Source organism: Ips typographus, linkage group LG13 (assembly GCF_016097725.1).
Source record: "Ips typographus isolate SLU linkage group LG13, UJ_Ityp_2.0, whole genome shotgun sequence".
NCBI lineage: Eukaryota > Metazoa > Arthropoda > Insecta > Coleoptera > Curculionidae > Ips > Ips typographus.
The window spans coordinates 4,016,391-4,038,525 of record NC_138434.1 but is presented as its reverse complement, the minus strand read 5'-3'; the positions used below and the strand labels follow the sequence as shown (position 1 = coordinate 4,038,525).

Below are 22,135 nucleotides of genomic sequence, written 5' to 3'. Positions count from 1 at the left end.
AACACCATCCAGACTAATAGAGGAAAACGGATCGACGCAAATATTATCGAAAGTAGGTTTTCATACGTTTTAATTGATGTTGGAAAAAATAAAGAAAGTGAAACGGTCACGGGGGAAATTAAAACTAGAAAATTTCAATCACTTGATAAAATTTCCCATTAGTAGGTTTACAACTGTATCCAAATAGCCTTTGTTCAAAATGCTGCCAAAATTACAGTTTAAAGGTTAGAGCAGTGACACTTGGGTCAATTGAGTAGCACTTATTTGGGGTCATAACCTCAAATTTTCAGAATTTTATGTAGTAAATTGACCGAGTTAGAGTCCTTTGAACTGATCACTCTACTAAACTCAGATAAAGTTAGTTTGAACTAACCTCAAAATTTGAGTTTGAAGGTTAAGGGGAAGGGAAAACTTGGCAGAGTTGATTGACACTTTGAGGTCTTTGAAAAAAAAATCAAAATTTGAGAAGCTGTCAACTTGACAGTTTTACAGTTTACAGTTCAGAAATCACCCTTGAATCATGACAAAGGAAAGTTTGAACTAACATCAAAATTTTAGTTTTGAGGTTATGACCTTGAAACTTGGCTGAGTTTACTATCACCCTTTCAAAGTCTTTGACAATTTTTTTTTCAGAATTTTAGCTGCCAAATTGACAATTTTACAGCCTTTTCAGTGATCTTGACTTAAAAACACCACATACTAAGACAAAGAAAGTTTGAACTATCCTGAAAATTTGAGTTTTGAGGTTATGGCCAAACTTGGCACAGTTGACTAACACCCTTCTAGAGTTTTTGAAAAAAAAATTCAGAATTTGACCTGTCAAATTGACAGTTTTACAGCTTTTTAAGTGAACTTCACTCTAAAACCACACTTAACATTGCAAAAGAAAGTTTGAACTAACCTCAAAATTTCAGTTTTGAGGTTATGACCTTGAAACTTAGCACAATTGACTAGCACCCTTTTAGAGTTCTTGAAAAAGATTTTTTCAGAATTTTACCAGTCAAATTGACAGTTTTACAGCTTTTTAAGTGAACTTTACTCGAAAACCACATTTAACACTGCAAAAGAAAGTTTAAACTAACCTCAAAGTTTCAGCTTTAAGGTTATGACCTTGAAACTTGGCTGAGTTGACTATCACCCTTTCAAAGTCCTTGACAATTTTTTTTAAAAAATTTTAGCTGTCAAATTGACAGTTTCACAGCCTTTTCAGTGATCTTGACTTAAAAACACCACATACTAAGACAAAGAAAGTTTGAACTACCCTCAAAATCTTAGTTTTAAGGTTGACCTTGAAACTTGGCACAGTTGACTAGCACCCTTTCAAAGTCTTTGACAATTTTTTTTAAGAATTTTAGCTGTCAAATTGACAGTTTTACAGCCTTTTCAGTGATCTTGACCACTAAACCAAAACAAAGACTTTTTGACCTCAAAATTTGAGTTTTGACTTTTGAGGTTATGACCTTTAAACTTGTCGCAGTTGACTAGCACCCTTTTACTCGTTTTTTCAGAATTTGACCTGTCAAATTGACAGTTTTACAGCTTTTTAAGTGAACTTCACTCGATAACCACACTTAACACTGCAAAATAAAGTTTGAACTAACCTCAAAATCTTAGTTTTAAGGTTATGACCTTGAAACTTGGCACAGTTGACTATCACCCTTTCAAGGTCTTTGACAATTTTTTTTAAGAATTTTAGCTGTCAAATTGACAGTTTCACAGCCTTTTCAGTGACCTTGACTTAAAAACACCATTAAACCAAGACAAAGAATATTGGAACTAACCTCAAAATTTTAGCTTTGAGGTTATATATATGACCTTGAAACTTGGCACAGTTGACTAGCACCCTTCTTTTGCAGTTTTTGAAACATTTTTTTAGAATTTTAGCTCTCAAATTGACAATTTTACAGCTTTTTAAGTGAACTTTACTCGAAAACCACACTTAACACTGCAAAATAAAGTTTGAACTAACCTCAAAATCTTAGTTTTAAGGTTATGACCTTGAAACTTGGCACAGTTGACTAGCACCCTTTCAAAGTCTTTGACAATTTTTTTTTAAGAATTTTAGCTGTCAAATTGACAGTTTCACAGCCTTTTCAGTGATCTTGACTTAAAAAACACCACCAAATCAACCAAAGAAAGTTTGAACTAACCTCAAAATTTTAGTTTTGAGGTTATGACCTTGAAACTTGGCACAGTTGACTAGCACCCCTTTGGGGTCTTTGACAATTTTTTTCAAAAGTGTTTTTGTCAAATTGACAGTTTTACAGCCGTTTGAGTGAAACCACCACTAAACCAAGACAAAGAAAGTTTGAGCTAACCTCAAAATTACAGTTTTGAAGTTATGACCTTTTCAAAGTCTTTGACAATTTTTTTTCAGAATTTTAGCTGTCAAATTGACTGTTTTACAGCCTTTTTTGTAATTTTCACTTAAAAGCACAACTAAACCAAGACAAAGACATTTTTACGTCAAAATTTGAGTTTTGACTTTTGAGGTTATGACCTTGAAACTTGGCACAGTTGACTAGCACCCTTTTGGAGCTTTTGAATATCTTTTTTCAGAATTTTAGATGTCAAATTGACAGTTTTACAGCTGTTTAAGTGAACTTCACTCTAAAACCACACTTAACATTGCAAAAGAAAGTTTGAACTAACCTCAAAATTTTAGTTTTGAGGTTGTGACCTTGAAACTTGGCACAGTTGACTAGCACCCTTCTTTTGGAGTTTTTGAGACATTTTTCAGAATTTTAGCTGTCAAATTGACAATTTTACAGCTGTTTAAGTGAACTTTACTCGAAAACCCTAATTAACACTGCAAAAGAAAGTTTAAACTAACCTCAAAATTTCAGTTTTAAAGTTACAACTTTGAAACTTGGCTGAGTTGACTATCACCCTTTCAAAGTCCTTGACAATTTTTTTTAAGAATTTTAGCTGTCAAATTGACAGTTTCACAGCCTTTTCAGTGATCTTGACTTAAAAGCACCACTAAACCAAGACAAAGACTTTTTTACCTCAAAATTTGAGTTTTGACTTTTGAGGTTATGCCCTTGAAACTTGTCACAGTTGACTAGCACCCTTTTTCACATTTTTTCAGAATTAGCTGTCAAATTGACAGTTTTACAGCTTTTTAAGTGAACTTCACTCGATAACCAACTTAACACTGCTAAAGAAAGTTTGAACTAACCTCAAAATTTCAGTTTTAAGGTTATGACCTTGAAACTTGGCTTAGTTGACTATCACCCTATCAAAGTCTTTGAAAATTTATTTTTCAGAATTTTACCAGTCAAATTGACAGTTTTACAGCTTTTTAAGTGAACTTTATTCGATAATCACACTTAACACTGCAAAAGAAAGTTTGAACTAACCTCAAAAATTTAGTTTTGAGGTTACGACCTTGAAACTTGGCTGAGTTGACTATCACCCTTTCAAAGTCTTTGAAAATTTTTTTTTCAAGAATTTTAGCTGTCAAATTGACAGTTTCACAGCCTTTTCAGTGATCTTGACTTAAAAAACACCACCAAATCAACCAAAGAAAGTTTGAACTAACCTCAAAATTTTAGTTTTGAGGTTATGACCTTGAAACTTGGCACAATTGACTAGCACCCTTTTAGGGTTTTTGAAAAACATTTTTCAGAATTTTACCAGTCAAATTGACAGTTTTACAGCTTTTTAAGTAAACTTCACTCAATAACCACACTTAACACTGCAAAATAAAGTTTGAACTAACCTCAAAATCTTAGTTTTAAGGTTATGACCTTGAAACTCGGCACAGTTGACTAGCACCCTTTCAAAGTCTTTGACAATTTTTTTTAAAGAATTTTAGCTGTCAAATTGACAGTTTTACAGCCTTTTCAGTGATCTTGACCACTAAACCAAAACAAAGACCTTTTTACCTCAAAATTTGAGTTTTGACTTTTGAGGTTATGACCTTTAAACTTGTCGCAATTGACTAGCACCCTTTTATACGTTTTTTCAGAATTTTACCAGTCAAATTGACAATTTTACAGCTTTTTAAGTGAACTTTACTCGAAAACCACACTTAACATTGCAATAGAAAGTTTGAACTAACCTCAAAATTTTAGTTTTTGAGGTTATGACCTTGAAACTTGGCACAGTTGACTAGCACCCCTTTGGGATCTTTGACAAATTTTTTCAAAAGTGTATTTGTCAAATTGACAGTTTTACAGCCGTTTGAGTGAAACCACCACTAAACCAAGACAAAGAAAGTTTGAGCTAACCTCAAAATTACAGTTTTGAAGTTATGACCTTGAAACTTGGGTGAGTTGATTAGCCCCTCCTAACTTATTTGTGTAACTTTTTTCAGAATTTTAGCTGTCAAATTGACAGTTTTACAGCCGTTTAAGTGATACACAGTCGAAATCAAGTGTCAGGGCTGTGACGTCACCACCACCCACGCCATAAAATGTTGCTTTTTCGTTAAACCGGAAGTTGTAAAATAATTTAGTGTTTAAAAAAAAAAATGTTTTTATGACATCCTGTAACATACACTGAAATCCACTTAAATTGGCTGTGACGTCACTTGGGACAGGAGTGGACTGTACAGTGCCTGGTAAGATTAAAAACCAACATTACAATTTTTGCTACAGGGTGAATCGGTTAAATACAGGGTGAAACACGTTTGAATGTGGCATTTTCAGTGCAACACATTCTTATTGAAATATCTCCGAAACAGTTAGAGGTTTTGAAATTTTTACTGAAGATGAAAAACGACACTTTCGTACCCTATTGACTTTTGACGTAACTGTCACCGTTTTGACGTGATGATTGAAAAACTGTCATACTGATTGAGTTTGTGTCAGTTTGAGGGAAACTTCAAATCAGAAGCTTATTTGAAATATTTTGTAGGGAGTTTTATATGTCAATGGATAGCTAATTGAATGGGCTTTTAAACGATATGACAACAATGATTGATTGGTTGTGCGGTTTGGTCGCTAGAGGGCGTCAAAGTTGACCGTTAATTCAAATCCAATCAGCTGCGCAGCACTCAGTTTAAACGTCAATAACTCGGTTACTTGACACGTGACAATTAAAGTAATTAGATATAAAATTGTAGAGGACATTCCGAGGTTTCCAAAAATACCATTAAATCAGGAGATCGAGTTTACCGTTTGACCGCTAGAGGACGTCAAAGTTGACCGTTAATTCAAAACCAATCAGCTGCGCAGCACTCAGTTTAAACGTCAATAACTCGGTTAATTGACACGTGACAATTAAAGTAATTAGAAACAAAATCGTAGAGGTCAATCCGAGGTTTCCAAAAATACCATTAAATCAGGTGATCGAGTTTACCGTTTGACCGCTAGAGGACGTCAAAATTGACCGTTTATTCAAAACCAATCTTCTCGCTTGTTTAAAATATTTTGTAGGAAGTTTTATATGTCAATGGATAGCTAATTGAATGGGCTTTCAAACGATATGGCAACATTGATAGATTGGTTGTGGGGTTTGGTCGCTAGAGGGCGTCAAAGAAAACCTAAGGAATGCTCAGTTTTTTTAGTTCACGTTATCATTCAATTGTTAATTACTCCCTTATTTGGGATACTTTGTATAGACATTTATACGTCAATGGATAGCTAATTGAATGGGCTTTCAAACGATATGGCAACGTTGATAGATTGGTTATGCGGTTTGGTCGCTAGAGGGCGTCAAAGATAACCTAAGAAATTGTCAGTTTTTTAATTTACTTTATCATTGAATTGTTAATTACTCCCTTATTTGGGATACTTTGTATAGACATTTATACGTCAATGGATAGCTAATTGAATGGGCTTTCAAACGATATGGCAACATTGATAGATTGGTTATGCGGTTTGGTCGCTAGAGGGCGTCAAAGATAACCTAAGAAATTGTCAGTTTTTTTAATTCACTTTATCATTCAATTGTTAATTACTCCCTTATTTGGGATACTTTTATAGAAATTTATACGTCAATGGATAGCTAATTGAAAGGGCTTTCAAACGATATGGCAACGTTGATAGATTGGTTGTACGGTTTGTCCGCTAGAGGGCATCAAAGAAAACCTAAGGATTGCTCAGTTTTTTTAGTTCACGTTATCATTCAATTGTTAATTACTCCCTTATTTGGGACACTTTGTATAGAAATTTATACGTCAATGGATAGCTAATTGAATGGGCTTTCAAACGATATGGCAACATTGATAGATTGGTTGTGCGGTTTGGTCGCTAGAGGGCGTCAAAGAAAACCTAAGGAATGCTCAGTTTTTTTAGTTCACGTCATCATTCAATTGTTAATTACTTCTTTATTTAGGATACTTTGTATATAAATTTATACGTCAATGGATAGCTAATTGAATGGGCTTTCAAACGATATGTCAACATTGATTGATTGGTTGTGCGGTTTGGTCGCTAGAGGGCGTCAAAGAAAACCTAAGGAATGCTCAGTTTTTTTAGTTCACGTTATCATTCAATTGTTAATTACTCCCTTATTTGGGACACTTTGTATACAAATTTATACGTCAATGGATAGCTAATTGAATGGGCTTTCAAACGATATGGCAACATTGATAGATTGGTTGTACGGTTTGGTCGCTAGAGGGCGTCAAAGATGACCTAATAAATTTTCAGTTTTTTTAGTTCACTTTATCATTCAATTGTTAATTACTCCCTTATTTGGGATATTTTGTATAGAAATTTATACGTCAATGGATAGCTAATTGAATGGGCTTTCAAACGATATGGCAACATTGATAGATTGGTTGTGGGGTTTGGTCGCTAGAGGGCGTCAAAGATGACCAAAGAAATTGTCAGTTTTTTTAGTTCACTTTATCATTCAATTGTTAATTACTCCCTTATTTGGGATACTTTGTATAGAACTTTATACGTCAATGGATAGCTAATTGAATGGGCTTTCAAACGATATGGCAACATTGATAGATTGGATGTGGGGTTTGGTCGCTAGAGGGCGTCAAAGAAGACCTAAGAAATGTTCAGTTTTTTTAGTTCACGTTATCATTCAATTGTTAATTACTCCCTTATTTGGGATACTTTGTATAGAAATTTATACGTCAATGGATAGCTAATTGAATGGGCTTTCAAACGATATGGCAACATTGATAGATTGGTTGTACGGTTTGGTCGCTAGAGGGTGTCAAAGATAACCTAAGAAATTGTCAGTTTTTTTAATTCACTTTATCATTCAATTGTTAATTACTCCCTTATTTGGGATACTTTTATAGAAATTTATACGTCAATGGATAGCTAATGAAATGGGATTTCCAAAAATATGGCTACACTGGTTAATATGTTATACGGTTTTGGCGCCAGAGGGCGTTAAACTTGACTTGAATTTGAACATTTTCTATGCACTCTTTCATTTAATCCTAAATAACTCGCTTATTTGTGATACTTTTTTTATAAACTTTTTTTTACGTTAATGGATAGAGCATAATTAATAGAAAATGTACAAGTTATGAGATTTTTGTTCAGGAACATTTAAACTAGAAACATCATTAATTTTTTTGCCCTGGAAGCCCTGACCTCGTTATTTATATTCTTGACAATAGAAAAAGTCTCAATTGAACTAGAAAACTAGTTATAAAATAGAATAATGGAGTCTTTTCTAGGAAAGTTTTGTCGCAACATCAAAGTACCTTAATTTGGTAATTCCGGAGGGTTTAAGGGCTAATTTCCAATTTGAACGATTGATTGGAAGAGGAGGGAGTAACAGAACAACTGAGTGATGAGTGGAAGGGTCAAAAGGGCATTTTCTGGAAAGATTAATAGGATTTTTTCCTTCAGGATAATTCGTGGTATTTGGCCAGTATCAATTGCCTCAAGCTTGGATTTTTAATTTACTACCTTCCTTCGCCTAGAAACAAAATTGGTTTATATCAGAAAACTGTTTTGCTTTTATTTAATCTAATTTCAACTGAAATAAAAATCAAGAAGATAAATTCAATTTACAGAGAGAGAATTGTATTTAACGTTGAAATTCGCTTGAAACCAAATCACTATTATAATGAAAGTTGTCGAAAGTAATGTGAGTTAAACTATGCAAAAATAGCCCTTACTTACAAGGTGATTTGCTCTTATCCTTTTCTCTTGAATTATTGACTTTTTCAAAAAATGTCAAATACGAAAGTTATAGTCCACGACCTGAAGGTTTTGCAGAATACACTTTTTAATATACCGGGTGGGTCAAAAAAGCCATACGACACAAAATTATGTTTTTTTTTAATGAATATCTCATCGAATTATTTGATATTCTCATTCCAACTATTATTTGCAATATTTTCCATATTTAATGTTATATACCTAACCTCAACACTTTTTAAAATAATTAGGACTTTAAGAAACTATTATTTTTATAAGTTTATGAAGCGGTATAGTAATCTGATTTAATTGAACAGATTTTCTATATGTCCTCCCTTCTGGACAACACATTTCCGGTATAAATGCTTCAATTTATCGGTAGCCTGACATTTCCACTATACATGATATACAGGGTGGTCAAAAGACAATTTCAAGGGCTACAAATTGGTATATTGAACCACCCTGTAGCTGTCAAAATAACAGAGTTATAGGCTCTTAAAGTAAAAACTGTCAAATCCAAACTTTACAGCAAACAACTCAGTTTTAACAGTAAATAACTCAGTTATTCGACGTTTTAGGTAAAAACGCTATACAGGGTGGTCAAAAGACAATTTCAATGGCTACAAATTGGTGTATTGAACTACCCTATAGCTGTCAAAATAACAGAGTTACGGACTGTCAAAGTGAAAACTGTCAAATTCAAACTTTACAGCAAACAACTCAGTTTTAACAGTAAATAACTCGGTTATTCGACGTTTTAGGTAAGAACGCTATACAGGGTGATTAAAAGAGGATTTCAAGGCCTACAAGTTGGTATATTGAACCACCTTGTAACTGTCAAAATAACAGAGTTATGGGCTGTCAAATTGAAAACTGTCAAATTCAAACTTTATACTAAACAACTCAGTTTTAACAGTAAATAACTCCGTTAATCGACGTTTTAGGTAAGAACGCTCTACAGGGTGGTCAAAAGATGACTTCAAGAGCTACAAATTGGAATATTGAACCACCCTGTATCTGCCAGAATAACAGAGTTATAGGCGGTCAAAATGAAAACTGTCAAATTCAAACTTTACAGCAAAAAATTCAGTTTTAAAAGTAAATAACTCAGTTATTCGACGTTTTAGGTAAAAACAAGATACAGAGTGGTAAAAAGAAAATTTCAAGGGCTACAAATTGGTGTATTGAACCACCCTATAGCTGTCAAAATAACAGAGTTATGGGCTGTCAAATTGAAAACTGTCAAATTCAAACTGTACAGCAAACAACTCAGATTTAACAGTAAATAACTCTGTTAAACGACGTTTTAGGTAAAAACACTATACAGGGTGGTTAGAAGAAAATTTCAATGCCTACAAGCTGGTATATTGAACCACCCTGTAACTGCCAAAATAACAGAGTTATGGGCTGTCAAATTGAAAACTGTCAAATTCAAACTTTACACTAAACAACTCAGTTTTAACAGTAAATAACTCAGTTAATCGACGTTTTAGGTAAAAACGCTATACAGGGTGGTTAAAAGAAAATTTCAAGGGCTACAAACTAGTGTATTGAACCACCCTGTAACTGCCAAAAGAACAGAGTTATGGACTTTCAAATTAAAAACTGTCAAATTCAAACTTTACACTAAACAACTCAGTTTTAACAGTAAATAACTCAGTTAATCGACGTTTTAGGTAAGAACGCTATACAGGGTGGTCAAAAGACAATTTCAAGGGCGACAAATTGGTGTATTGAACCACCCTATAGCTGTCAAAATAACAGAGTTATGGGCTGTCAAATTGAAAACTGTCAAATTCAAACTTTACACTAAACAACTCAGTTTTAACAGTAAATAACTCAGTTAATCGACGTTTTAGGTAAGAACGCTATACAGGGTGGTCAAAAGATGACTTCAAGAGCTACAAATTGGAATATTGAACCACCCTGTATCTGCCAGAATAACAGAGTTATAGGCGGTCAAAATGAAAACTGTCAAATTCAAACTTTACAGCAAAAAATTCAGTTTTAAAAGTAAATAACTCAGTTATTCGACGTTTTAGGTAAAAACAAGATACAGAGTGGTAAAAAGAAAATTTCAAGGGCTACAAATTGGTGTATTGAACCACCGTGTATCTGCCAAAATAAGAGAGTTATAGGGTGTCACAGTAAAAACTGTCAAAATCAAACTTTACAACCAACAACTCGGTTAAAACAGTAAATACCTCGATTATTCGACGTTTTAGGTAAAAACGCTATACAGGGTGGTCAAAAGACAATTTCAAGGACTAAAAATTGGTATATTGAACCACCCTCTAAATGCCAAAATAAGAGAGTTATGGGCTGTCACAGTAAAAACTGTCAAATTCAAACTTTACAGCAAACAAATCAGTTTTAACAGTAAATAACTCCGTTAATCGACGTTTTAGGTAAGAACGCTATACAGGGTGGTCAAAAGATGACTTCAAGAGCTACAAATTGGTATATTGAGCCACCCTGTAACTGTCAAAATAACAGAGTTACGGGCTGTCAAACTGAAAACTGTTAGATTCAAACTTTACAGGAAACAACTCAGTTTTAACAGTAAATAACTCAGTTAATCGACGTTTTAGGTAAGAACGCTATACAGGGTGGTCAAATGTCGATTGCAAGAGCAACAAATTGGAATGTTGAACCACCCTGTATCTGCCAAAATAAGAGAGTTATGGGCTGTCACAGTAAAAACTGTCAAAATCAAAATTACAACAAACAAATCAGTTTTAACTGTAAATAAACCAGTTATTCGACGTTTTAGGTAAAAACAAGATACAGAGTGGTAAAAAAAATTCAATGGCTACAAATTGATATATTGAACCATCCTGTAACTGTCAGAATAGCAGAGTTGTTGGCTGTCAAAGTGAAAACTGTCAAATTCAAACTTTACAGCAAACAACTCAGATTTGACAGTAAATAACTCAGTTATTCGACATTATAAGTAAAAACGCTATACAGTGTGGGTAAAAGAAAATTTCAAAGGCTACAAATTAGTGTATTGAACCACCCTGTAACTGACAAAATAACAGAGTTATGGACTTTCAAATTAAAAACTGTCAAATTCAAACTTTACAGCAAACAACTAAATTTTAACAATAAATAACTGTTATTCGACGTTTCAGGTAAAAAAGCTATACAGGGTGGTTAAAAGAGGATTTCAATGCCTACAAGCTGGTATATTGAACCACCCTGTAACTGCCAAAATAACAGAGTTATGGGCTGTCAAATTAAAAACTTTCAAATTCAAACCATTCAGCAAATAACTCAGATTTAACAGTAAATAACTCAGTTAATCGACGTTTTAGGAAAGAACGCTATACAGGGTGGTCAAATGACGATTTCAAGAGCAACAAATTGGAATGTTGAACCACCCTGTATCTGCCAAAATAACAGAGTTATAGGCTGTCAAAATGAAAACTGTCAAAATCAAACTTTACAGCAAACAAATCAGTTTTAACAGTAAATAACTCAGTTAATCGACGTTTTAGGTAAAAACACTATACAGGGTGGTTAAAAGAAAATTTCTAAGGTTACAAATTGGTGTATCTAACCACCCTGTAACTGTCAAAGTAGCAGAGTTATGGGCTGTCAAAGTGAAAACTGTTAGATTCAAACTTTACAGCAAACAACTCAGATTTAATAGTAAATAACTCCGTTAAACGACGTTTTAGGTAAAAACACTATACAGGGTGGTCAAAAGACGATTTCAAGTGCTACAAATTGGTATATTAAACCACCCTGTTACTATCAAAATAACAGAGTTATAGACTGTCAAATTAAAAACTGTCAAATTCAAACTTTACAGCAAACAACTCATTTTTAACAGTTAATAACTCAGTTATTCGACATTTTAGCTGAAAACGCTATACAGGGTGATTAAAAGAAAATTTCAAGGGCTACAAACTGGTATATTGAACCACCCTGTAACTATCAAAATAGCAGAGTTATGGGCTGTCAAATTCAAACTTCGAAACGTCGATTGTCATTTGTATTAATGTCATTTTGCAAGGATGCCACGCCCTAAAAAGTGTCGAAATTGACATAATTTCAAGGTCATCTCCGAAACGGTGCTAGTTAGAGCAAAATGGACGTTATATTTGTGTTCTCCAGGTTGAAATTAGTTGAAAAAGTCACTTTGATTGAACAAAATCCAAAATGGTCGCCGTTAGTATAGTAGACCCAAAAAGTTCCTAATTTAGACTAAATTTCCGTGCACTTTTCCAGAAAATCGTCCATAACTCGCTTATTTGAAACACCCTGTATAAAACCACCGTATAACAAAAGAAAGCTAATAAATGGGGCTATCACGTGACGTTGATCGGGCACGGCTAAATTGACCCGTTTAGCCGCTAGAGTCAAAAATCAAAAAATCAGAATATCAAATAATTTGGTGGAGTATTAATTTAAAAAAAAACATAACTTGTGTCATATAGCATTTTTTATCCATCCGGTATATTAAAAAGTAAATCCTGCCAAACCTTCAGGTCGTAGACTATAACTTTCGTATTTGACATTTCCAGATAATCCATCAGTATACAGGGTGTCTCAAATTTAAGCAACAAACCAATCTTGTAATTTTTCAAATGGGATGACCAATTTTTTATTTGATTTTTGGAAGCTACGTCACCCTGTACATTTTTTTTTCAATCCATATAAAGTGGCAAAACTGTATTTTGTCATGCCCTTCAAAATTCGTAGCTTTATAGCCTGTAAAGGGCCTTACTAAGTGCCTGCTTTACAATCAAAAAACCAAATTGCTTCCGACATAAAACTGTAACCAAACTTCACTCCTAATTTTATGTCTAATAACTTTGAACTCGTGGAACATTAAAAAAGGGCGCAGCCCTTAAAGTAAACTGTACAGAGTTAATATAGGGCCTAAGGCAACTTACCTTTAGCAAGAAACTCAGGGATTAATCGACAGCACTAAACTTTCGTGAAAGTTTGGCGCGCTTTTGAGCCGCCAAACTTGGAGGATCTTCACGTGGGGGAAGGACAAATCGCACTGTTGAGTTGCGGCCCGTATAACAAACAGGAGGAGGAGTGGAGAGGAAGCGCAAGCGCAACACTAAAAACAATTTTTCTAGTAATTGTGGTGTGGCAAGACAATATAGTCCAAAGTGTCTAGAATATTGAGTCAAGTTTTCATAAAACTCCCTCATTTATATTGGAAGTTACAGAGCTTTAACCAAGTGGCTGCACCAAAGGAAAGTTAATAGTTTGAATTGAAATTTTGAAATTTCACCACAAATTCAGCTTTTATGATAGAAGCTCCACTTTTTTACACAATACAGGGTGGTCCAGTTTTAAGTGTCAATAATTCACCATTTGATAGCCAATCAAAAAATAAGTTGACTTGCATTGTGTCATTTTTCTGAAAAACGTTTCCTAAGGAAGATACAGTTCTCCAAATTTCAATTTAAAAAATCGTTTTATAGTTTAAAACTGAACATCCAAGACTTGTGAAAGTCCAAATTTGTACTGAATAGTCCAAAAACTTTTTTACTACTAGGAATGGTCTTATGATTCGCTTTCTCAGACTGCCATCCTGGTTGAGTGTCTGAAACTGGCATTCAAGAAGTAAAAAACGTCCGGAAATCAAGACAAAGATTGTATTGTGCATGAAACTCATTTTTTACTACTAAAAATAATATAAAAGTTGACTTTTAATGCTAGAACTAACCTTACTAGGACTAAAGAGAGTCCAAAAGTATATTTTCAAGACTTTAATTGGTGTACAACTCAATTTTCTGGACTGGACAGCAAGTCTAGAAGTAAATTAAATTTTCGGACTATTTTATTTCTAAAAATTAGTTCTCAAGACTATTATTGTAGCATTTGGTACCAAAATTTTTTACTTTTATTACTGAAGAAACTTGACTTTTGGAAATAGTCTTAAACTCGATTTTTCAGTCTTAAAAAGCACTAAAAACAGTCTGAATTTCTTAGAGATGCTACAATTTATTGCACCTATGAGTGTAGAAGTCAATTTAATAGTGAAGAAGCTTGAAATAACATTTTCAAGACTATGGTCAGTGGACAAGCTGGCTTTTAGGCCTGATAAGTCAAAAACTTTGTAAAGATAGTCTTGAAACTCGATTTGAGGCACTGAAAACAGCCTTAAAACACTAAAAACAGTCTAGTTTATTAAGAAATACCCGAATTTTTAGCACTGAGGTGTCTAGAAGTCGATTTAATAGTGACAAAGCTTGGAATGCTATTTTAAGTCTATGAAGAAAGTAAAAATTGTTTTTTAAGTTTGCTATGTCAATAACTTGGTGAAGATAGTCTTGAAACTCGATTTTCCAAGCTGAAAGCAGTTTTGAAGCACTAAAAATAGTCCAGAATTCGAAGAAAATGAAAAGCAAAGTAAAAAGCACGAAAAGTTAGTTTTCAAGACAATTTTCATGAATCTAATGTCAATGTCCTGCATCTAAGACTATTTTCAAGACTAAAATATTGAAATTTGTCTTCAAATTATGAAAACTTACTTCAAATGCAAATTTTAAGCTTCTGATGTCACTTTTCATTAGTTCAGTCACATTTTGGGGTTCAAGTCAATTTTTAAGGTTTTAATGCATGAATTTGTAGTAACAAATTCTTGAAAAAGTAGTTTTTATGTCTACAAGTCAATTTTTAGTATTAAAGTCTCTCGATTTGCATGAAAACTGGTTACAAACACAATTTTTAAGCTTCTGAAATTTTTATCTTTTCTAATTCAATTTTCAAAACTAAAGTCTTTTAGTTTGTCTGGAAACTATGAAAACTGGCTACAATAATATTTTTTAAACTTTTTAAGTGAATTTTCCGTTTCCAATTTTTAAGTTGGGTTAGGTTAGTTTTGGGTCTTTGACCGTAATAACGTGTAATAAAGTGCTTGTTCCAAATTTGATCAATATGGTATTGCTCCAACGGTCGGACAGTTATGACAAAAAAAAACAATTTTTTAAACAGAAATTTAAAGGGCTGTGTTTTCCTTAGGAAGCACTTTTCAGGAAAATGACATAATGAATTTCAACTTGCTTTTTAGTTGGCTATGGATTGGTGAATTATTGACATTTAAAACTGGACCACCCTGTATAGACCAAAAGAGGTTAGCATAGCCTCTCCTACCCAATTCCGACTCTCTCCTCCTAGTAGGCTTTATATGAGTATAAAGGTAGGGAACCCCGGGCAATCTGAGCAATCTTACTGGAGATCGGGTAACCAACCCCGGTGGAAAGAAAGGGCAGGGCTGACGAGAGCGGGAGAAATGGCTAACAACCCCACCACGGAAAAAACCAAACTTTTGTTACGAAACCTCTAAAGAATCCTCAGACATGACAAACTTTGAGAAGACGACTCAAGCGAGACATGGAAATGAGTATGGGAACTTGGAACGTGCGAATCCTATACAAAACAGGAACGCTAGAACAACTACTCCTCATACTAGAAAAATATAAAATACAAGTAACCGCCATACAGGAGACCAGATGGTTGGGGAAGGGAGTAATGGATACAAAGACACACTCGATCTTATACAGTGGAAAGGGAGATGGCGCCCACGAACCCGAAGTAGCATTATAGTAGATCTAAAAACCAATCAAATCAAAATCAAAAGTCAATAATAAATATCCAAGCGGAAACGGATGAGAAGAAAGAAATGGTCAAAGACGAACTCTACCAAACATTAGAAAGAACCTATGACAAAATACCAAGAAACGACATCAAAATGGTCCTCGGAGACCTGAACGCCAGAATAGGGAAGGAAGTGGAATACGAACCAACCATAGGAAACCAACCTCCACGACGAATGAAATGCCAACGGAAAAAGGATAATAGATTTCGCAACATGATACTCGACGATGGATAGCCCCGGAGGGCAGGACGGCCAACCAAATCGACCACCTGATCATCGGTCAAAGAAACGAATCCAGCGCACGTGATATCACAACCTACAGAGGAGCAAATATCGACTCTGACCACCACTTAGTTAAAGCTACGTACAAAGAACGAATAGCAAACGGCGCATAAATATCCCAAACAAAATATCACCTAGAAACAACGCTAACAGCGTTCCAAAATAACATAGCAGAAGTACGGCAGAAACAGAAAACCAGGAAGAAGGCCACATAGTTGAGGAGAAATGGAAAGAAATCAAGGAAGCGGTCACAGAAGCTGCCAAGAACACAATAGGCCCCAAACCAAGGGAAAACAAAAGATAATGGTTTGAGGAGGATTGCAAGAAAGCCATAAACGACAAGAAGGAAGCATATGCTACATACATTACATAGAAACCCACCCGACTACAGAGGGCCAAATACGATGATGCTAGAAAAGCAACTCATAAACTGCTACGAAGAAAGAAATAGAGGAGGACTTTAAGAACTACGACACCAGAAAAGCATACAGGCAAATAAATATATTCAAGAAAGGTTCCCAGCCAAGCGCTTGCCTATGCCGAGGTGAGACAGGACCAATCATCGGAAACAAAACAGAAATACAAGGGAGGTGGAAACAATATTTCGAGGAACTCCTAAATCCAAGCAGCAACCAGAACCCAACCAACAAAGACCAGAGAGCACTCGAACTCACAGCAGACGAGCGAGAGGAGAACAACGACCCCCCAACTGAAGAAGAGGTGAGGAAAGCAATCAAGTCGCTAAACCACAACAAATCACCAGGTATGGACAACATTCCGTCAGAATTAATAAAATATGGAGGACCACAACTAGCAAAAGCGGTAACAGACCTAATCAAAGAGATGAGAGAACCAGCATCATCTGTCCAATCCACAAAAGGCTAGAATGAAGAGAAAAATTATAGGGGAATATCCCTACTAAACACAACATATAAAGTCTTCACAACCATCCTCCGAAACTCCACACTCCACATCCTCCGACCACAGACCAATTATGCGCAGTAAAACAAGTTCTGGAGAAATGCTGGGAATATGACATTGATGTGTATCAACTCTACGTGGACTTCAGACAGGCATACGACAGCATAGACAGAGAAATTCTCTACAGCATCATGTAGTAAGGCTAACAAGAATAACAAGGGAGAACTCTGAAAGCCGGATGAAGATACAAGGAAACCTAACAGACGCATTTAAAATAAACCAAGGCTTCAAGCAGGGAGATGGACTCCCCCCAATGCTCTTTAATCTTGCATTAGAATAAGCAGTAAGGAAAACCACGGTAGACACCAACGCGTCGCTGCTACACAAATCCACCAAACTAGCAGGATATGCAGATGAGATAAACCTACTTGGAAGAAACCTACATACAACTAGAAGGCGAGGCTGAAGAAGTGGGCTTAAAGTGAATGAAGATAAGACCAAAGTACTATTACAGACCCGAAGCAATAGGAGGAGAACCCAGAACATGACAATAGGCATACTTTGAGGTGGTCAATGACTTTGCCTACCTAGGCTGTAACATATCCAGGAAACGGGACAAGATGAAGGAAATCCAACGAAGAATCAGTAATGCCATTAAAGTATACTACCAGATTTCGGCCATAATCAGATCAGGAAAACAAAACTGAAACAATAATACGCCCAGTGTTATGTTATGGAAGCGAGACCTGGACGCTCTCACAAAGAGCGGAAACAATGGTGAACTCATTCGAAAGAAAGATCTTACGTAGAATATATGGACCGGTCCAAAAAAATGAACAGTGGAGAATAAGATACAACCACGAGATCTACCAGCTCTTCGCAGAAGCAGACCAGGGGCCTAATTCTTGAAAGCAGGGAACGGAATTCTCAAGAGAAGTGTTGATAGAATGTGAGAGAAGAAGCTGACAATGGGGAGTTTCTGTCACATTCGACAGGCCTTTCTCTTGATAATTCCCTTCCCTCGTTTCAAGAATACGCAACCTAGCAACAACAATAAGTATCTCTCTCTCTGGTCCATTTCCCTTGGAAGGGATTAGTGACTATGATGCTCCTGTAGCAGTATTTATGGTATTTTGCCACTCCGTTCTATTCTGGGCCATGTTTACAGTTTGATGAAGGCCTTGGCCGATTCGATCTTTCGTTTGGTCCACCCATCTTTTCGGTGACCTTCCGCGCAGACGCTTTCCCTCTACTTTTTCTTCAATAAGATACATTTCAAACAATAAGAATACAAAGACTTAAATGGGCTGGGCATTTACAGAGGATGGAAGAGTCAAGAGGATTTTCAACCAAAAACTGGAAGGTAAAAGACCGGTTGGGAGACCAGGGGCGAGATGGACAGACAAAATCCAGGGGGACGCTTGGAACTCCAAACTGGAGAAAGGCGGTGGAGGACAGAGATGGTTAGAGGAAGAAAATAGAGGAGGCCAAGGCCCGATTTGGGCTGTAGCGCCATTGGATGGATGGATAGACCAAAGTGTCTAGAATATTGTGTAAAATGTTCATAAATCTCCCTTATTAATATTGGAAATGACAAAGCTATAACCAAGGGACACCAAAGCAAAAGTTATTAGTTTGAACTGAAAGTTCATCAAAGGGCAAGCGCAGCCCTAAAAACAATTTTCCAGCTTAGTTTTTGTAGTAGTTGAGACAAGTGTGGCAACACCGTAACTTATCATCTGTCACAAACTTAAAACTGTGGCTGAACTAACCTGTCAGGCTAATTTGAACAATTTGTAGCAATTTCTCCAAATTTTTAAAGCAATTTTGGTAAACAAGCACTTTGTTGTAGTGAAATTTTCTTTTTCTACTCGGATGCGGTAAAGTTACTTTTCCGCACTGACTGCGGTAAAGTTATTTTTAGTCAATTTACAATAAATGTACTTTAATTTAATGAAAATTGATACTCTTAGGAAAAATTGTGTACCTAACACATGCGGAAAGCGTCTTTTCCGCCCTTTAACCTGTCAAGCTAATTTGAACAATTTGTGGCAATTTTTCTAAATTTTTAAAGCAATTTTGGTAAACAAGCACTTTGTAGTGAAATTTTCTTTTTCTACTCGGGTGAGGTAAAGTTACTTTTCCGCACTGACTGCGGTAAAGTTACTTTTAGTCAATTTACAATAAATGTACTTTAATTTAATGAAAATTGATACTCGTAGGAAAAATTGTGTACCTAACACATGCGGAAAGCGTCTTTTCCGCCCTTTAACCTGTCAGGCTAATTTGAACAATTTGTGGCAATTTTTCTAAATTTTTAAAGCAATTTTGGTAAACAAGCACTTTGTTGTAGTGAAATTTTCTTTTTCTACTCGGATGCGGTAAAGTTACTTTTCCGCACTGACTGCGGTAAAGTTACTTTTAGTCAATTTACAATAAATGTACTTTAATTTAATGAAAATTGATACTCGTAGGAAAAATTGTGTACCTAACACATGCGGAAAGCGTCTTTTCCGCCCTATAACCGGTCAGGCTAATTTGAACAATTTGTGGCAATTTTTCTAAATTTTTAAAGCAATTTTGGTAAACAAGCCCTTTGTAGTAAAATTTTCTTTTTCTACTCGGATGCGGTAAAGTTACTTTTCCGCACTGACTGCGGTAAAGTTATTTTTAGTCAATTTACAATAAATGTACTTTAATTTAATGAAAATTGATACTCGTAGGAAAAATTGTGTACCTAACACATGCGGAAAGCGTCTTTTCCGCCCTTTAACCTGTCAAGCTAATTTGAACAATTTGTGGCAATTTTTCTAAATTTTTAAAGCAATTTTGGTAAACAAGTCCTTTGTAGTGAAATTTTCTTTTTCTACTCGGATGCGGTAAAATTACTTTTCCGCACTGACTGCGGTAAAGTTATTTTTAGTCAATTTACAATAAATGTACTTTAATTTAATGAAAATTGATACTCTCAGGAAAAATTGTGTACCTAACACATGCGGAAAGCGTCTTTTCCGCCCTTTAACCTGTCAAGCTAATTTGAACAATTTGTGGCAATTTTTCTAAATTTTTAAAGCAATTTTGGTAAACAAGCCCTTTGTAGTAAAATTTTCTTTTTCTACTCGGATGCGGTAAAGTTACTTTTCCGCACTGACTGCGGTAAAGTTATTTTTAGTCAATTTACAATAAATGTACTTTAATTTAATGAAAATTGATACTCGTAGGAAAAATTGTGTACCTAACACATGCGGAAAGCGTCTTTTCCGCCCTTTAACCTGTCAAGCTAATTTGAACAATTTGTGGCAATTTTTCTAAATTTTTAAAGCAATTTTGGTAAACAAGTCCTTTGTAGTGAAATTTTCTTTTTCTACTCGGATGCGGTAAAGTTACTTTTCCGCACTGACTGCGGTAAAGTTATTTTTAGTCAATTTACAATAAATGTACTTTAATTTAATGAAAATTGATACTCGTAGGAAAAATTGTGTACCTAACACATGCGGAAAGCGTCTTTTCCGCCCTTTAACCTGTCAAGCTAATTTGAACAATTTGTGGCAATTTTTCTAAATTTTTAAAGCAATTTTGGTAAACAAGCCCTTTGTAGTAAAATTTTCTTTTTCTACTCGGATGCGGTAAAGTTACTTTTCCGCACTGACTGCGGTAAAGTTATTTTTAGTCAATTTACAATAAATGTACTTTAATTTAATGAAAATTGATACTCGTAGGAAAAATTGTGTACCTAACACATGCGGAAAGCGTCTTTTCCGCCCTTTAACCTGTCAGGCTAATTTGAACAATTTGTAGCAATTTTTCTAAATTTTTAAAGCAATTTTGGTAAACAAGCACTTTGTAGTGAAATTTTCTTTTTCTACTCGGGTGAGGTAAAGTTACTTTTCCGCACTGACTGCGGTAAAGTTACTTTTAGTCAATTTACAATAAATGTACTTTAATTTAATGAAAATTGATACTCGTAAGAAAAATTGTGTACCTAACACATGCGGAAAGCGTCTTTTCCGCCCTATAACCGGTCAGGCTAATTTGAACAATTTGTGGCAATTTTTCTAAATTTTTAAAGCAATTTTGGTAAACAAGCCCTTTGTAGTGAAATTTTCTTTTTCTACTCGGATGCGGTAAAGTTACTTTTCCGCACTGACTGCGGTAAAGATATTTTTAGTCAATTTACAATAAATGTACTTTAATTTAATGAAAATTGATACTCTTAGGAAAAATTGTGTACCTAACACATGCGGAAAGCGTCTTTTCCGCCCTTTAACCTGTCAAGCTAATTTGAACAATTTGTGGCAATTTTTCTAAATTTTTAAAGCAATTTTGGTAAACAAGCCCTTTGTAGTAAAATTTTCTTTTTCTACTCGGATGCGGTAAAGTTACTTTTCCGCACTGACTGCGGTAAAGTTATTTTTAGTCAATTTACAATAAATGTACTTTAATTTAATGAAAATTGATACTCGTAGGAAAAATTGTGTACCTAACACATGCGGAAAGCGTCTTTTCCGCCCTTTAACCTGTCAGGCTAATTTGAACAATTTGTGGCAATTTTTCTAAATTTTTAAAGCAATTTTGGTAAACAAGCACTTTGTTGTAGTGAAATTTTCTTTTTCTACTCGGATGCGGTAAAGTTACTTTTCCGCACTGACTGCGGTAAAGTTATTTTTAGTCAATTTACAATAAATGTACTTTAATTTAATGAAAATTGATACTCGTAGGAAAAATTGTGTACCTAACACATGCGGAAAGCGTCTTTTCCGCCCTTTAACCTGTCAAGCTAATTTGAACAATTTGTGGCAATTTTTCTAAATTTTTAAAGCAATTTTGGTAAACAAGCCCTTTGTAGTAAAATTTTCTTTTTCTACTCGGATGCGGTAAAGTTACTTTTCCGCACTGACTGCGGTAAAGTTATTTTTAGTCAATTTACAATAAATGTACTTTAATTTAATGAAAATTGATACTCGTAGGAAAAATTGTGTACCTAACACATGCGGAAAGCGTCTTTTCCGCCCTATAACCGGTCAGGCTAATTTGAACAATTTGTGGCAATTTTTCTAAATTTTTAAAGCAATTTTGGTAAACAAGCACTTTGTAGTGAAATTTTCTTTTTCTACTCGGATGCGGTAAAGTTACTTTTCCGCACTGACTGCGGTAAAGTTACTTTTAGTCAATTTACAATAAATGTACTTTAATTTAATGAAAATTGATACTCGTAGGAAAAATTGTGTACCTA

At 34.9% G+C, this 22,135-nt stretch overlaps 1 protein-coding gene across 1 annotated transcript in view; it reads right to left on the bottom strand.

The window, feature by feature from the left end:
• The window catches only part of LOC145737195 (vasoactive intestinal polypeptide receptor 2-like), a 108,293-nt gene extending 95,218 nt beyond the window's left edge, over window positions 1–13,075 (bottom strand). The window contains exon 1 of the mRNA XM_081991794.1: window positions 12,974–13,075. The gene's annotated coding sequence lies outside the window, so the exon portion shown is untranslated. The remainder of the gene's footprint in view (window positions 1–12,973) is intronic.
• Window positions 13,076–22,135: the final 9,060 nt, after the last annotated feature.